Source organism: Lupinus angustifolius, chromosome LG03 (genome assembly GCF_001865875.1).
Source record: "Lupinus angustifolius cultivar Tanjil chromosome LG03, LupAngTanjil_v1.0, whole genome shotgun sequence".
In the NCBI taxonomy this organism is placed as follows: Eukaryota; Viridiplantae; Streptophyta; class Magnoliopsida; order Fabales; family Fabaceae; genus Lupinus; species Lupinus angustifolius.
The window spans coordinates 18,657,984-18,661,126 of NC_032011.1; positions in this window are offsets into that span (position 1 = coordinate 18,657,984).

The following is a 3,143-nucleotide window of genomic DNA, read 5'->3' on the forward strand; positions in this document are numbered from 1 at the left end:
TATAATTACATACACCAATTCAATTTACAAGACTCAAGATGCTTCTTTCTTGAATTCCTAGAACATCTAATCCTTGGATTGACTATCCCTATCGCCTGAGAAAACCTTTCTCACTTCAAGATCCAGCCCCAGCCAAGATCCACATTCTCACTTCAAGATCTCCTAGTCTTGGTGAAGAATCACTCTATCTCAATGGTGGTAAGACACCAAGAGACTAACCCCAAGTGCAAAACAAAATACAAAAAACAGAGTTGTACCAAGCACAAATGATTAATTAATCAACGAGTTGTAAGAAAATTGAACAAATGCTCATTTATACATGATTTAATTGATTAACAGCAGAGCATAATCGACTAAATGGACAACAAACAGTAACATAACTGATTTAATGGTATGAAAGGCTATGTCAATTCAAATTAAGCATGGAATGATTAAGTAGTGATATAATTGAACAGTAAGCAGTAAGCTTAATCACTCAATATGGGTACATACACCAAACATGATCAAGATCCACTAAACATAAATCTATACTATTTGTGACATAATTAACCATTTAAACATGAGAAAGACAATTTGAAATCATTAAAGCATTGTTTCAATTGCAAAGCAGTAAGATGCAAATCAGCATAGTACTAACGCAAGTTCAGCAGAAGATAAGTGTTTAAGCTATTACAATCCAAAAATGCAAAAGCATGGAATAGAAAATAAGTTCTCAAGAGGGAAACAAGAAACAACATAGTCCATAAACTAGGAAGGATAAACCTAAAGATATAAGGCCTCCTAACTAGGGATGAGATGGAGGGTTTTCGTCGTTAGGAATAATCGAGCTACCACCACCTTTGATGAACGTGCTAAACTTGTTGAACTCTGCACACAACCTCCTATTTTGTGAATCAGCATAATCAGCAGTTGTTTGAACAAAGTTCCTCAAGGATTGATAATGGTTATCAATGTAAGCATTCTAACACTCCTCAAAATTCTCCAAGTCCGTATGGTATGAGTCCTTCAGAGACACAAAGTGAAGATCCATCCTGTTGTTGAGACGCTGTTCCATAACATCCAATTAAGCTTGTCCAAAAACTAGTTCTTGTGATGCATGTCCAGAATACTCCCCCTGAGTAGTAGCATTTGGCTCTTGAGTATCATCTTGATCATCCTCACCAGAGGGGTCAAGGTTCACAGTGTTAAAATCCTCCTGATATTGCCATGTGTTGCCATACTTGTATATGCCCATCTTATGAATCAGACTCTGACCAATCAAATGATCCTTATCAGAACATTCTACAACTATAGTATCAGAAACATCAATATGTAAATAGTCAATAATGCGCGAAATGAAAATACTATAGGGAAGTAGCTTTGATTGTGATGTAGAGACACTGTAGATGACCTTCAGAATCTCTTCAGGCCAGTTGATCATCACATTCTCCTTTACAGCAAACATGAACCTCAAATCATTCATGGTAGCTTGTGCATGATTTGTGTTCCTCTGAATCAGAATATTGGCAATAAAATAATGCAGGAGCCTATTCTCTACGGACAACGACCCAACTTTTGTTAATTAACCCTGGACATACAACTGATGTCTCCTCCAACATGATTTATACATTTCAGCAGCATCAAAAGTGTTGTTGTTTGCCCAACCACAATCTCCTAAACTAGCACCATTACACGATAAACCACCCACGTTCATGAATATATCCTCATTTAACTCAAACAATTTTCCAATAATCATAGACCAATACTTTCCATCCTTGTATCTAAAATTTGCATAATATTCCCTAATTAGAGCAGGGTAGATATTACCTTTCAATTCCAAGAAGAGGACAACCCCTTGTGCTTGCAAACCATGCGAAAAATCGAAGTTCTGTTCCACTAACCAGGTTAAATTCGTAAACCTTATGTATGCAGGTTTCCTTCCCTGAAACTTAAGCAACCCAGTTTCTTGCAGAATCAACGAATAATACGGGTCCCCACGGTCCTGCCTTGCCTATTGACTTGATGGCACAGATTGTGGAGCACGTGGTGGACGTTGAGTGGTTGTCTTTACCCTTTTTGCACGTCCTATCTCCATTTAGCTGAAAACCATATTGAGTTGAAGGTTTAATGGAGGGTTTCATGGAAAACCCTAATTCAGGGTTTGGAATTTTAGGGAAAACCGGATTTCTTGGAAATTAGTGATGGAGAAGAAGGTTTATGGAGTGGAAAAGGGGTTGGAGTATTCGGCTTTAGGCTAGGTTAGAGTTTAGGAGTGATGTTGAACTTGTTCCTTTGAGATTTGAGAGAAAAAGGGATGATGGAGGTTTTGAAAAAGTGCATAGAAACACTTTTTTTCCTGTTATATTGGTATCGTTAATCGATTAAATGCTAGTCTTAATCGATTAACCTGAGTTTAAAATAACAGGTTTAAAAGGTTGCACCCAATCGATTAACATAATGCCTTAATCGATTAAATAACATCAGATACAATGTTTTGGATGTTTTAAAAGCATGCAAGAATTTCTAAAATGCAATATTGAGCATTCACATATACACATAGAGCTTATTTATAGAATCATGGATTGTACAAGGAATAACTAGAATTCAACATGTTTTCGTTTTGAAGCATACAAGGCAAATAATCATGCAACGCAATAACATAAACTCAATGAAGATATTTTTCATCAAGGATTCCTAGTTCTCTTCGAAGAACATAGAAAGTATCTTGTGAGAGGGGATTGGTGACATTATCCGCTAATTGCTTAGAGGTTACTACAAATTCTAGCACGCAATCACCTTTTTGAACATGATCACGTAAACAATGATGCCTTATTGCAATATGCTTGGTTCTTTAATGCAAAACCGGATTCTTGGAAAGGTTGATGGCACTCATATTATCACACTTAATGGGGATCTTTTCTAGTTTAAGCCCAAAGTCCTTAAGTTGCTGCTTCATTCAAAGGATTTGAGCGCAACACACGCCAGCGACAATGTATTCTGCTTCTGCGGTGGACAAAGCAACGCATGCTTGCTTTTTTCTGTGTCATGCCACTAAGGAACTGCCTAAGAGATGACAAGTCCCACTAGTGCTCTTTCGATCCAACTTACACCCAGCAAAGTCAAAATCAGAGTAACCTACCAAGGATAATGAGGAATCCCTAGGA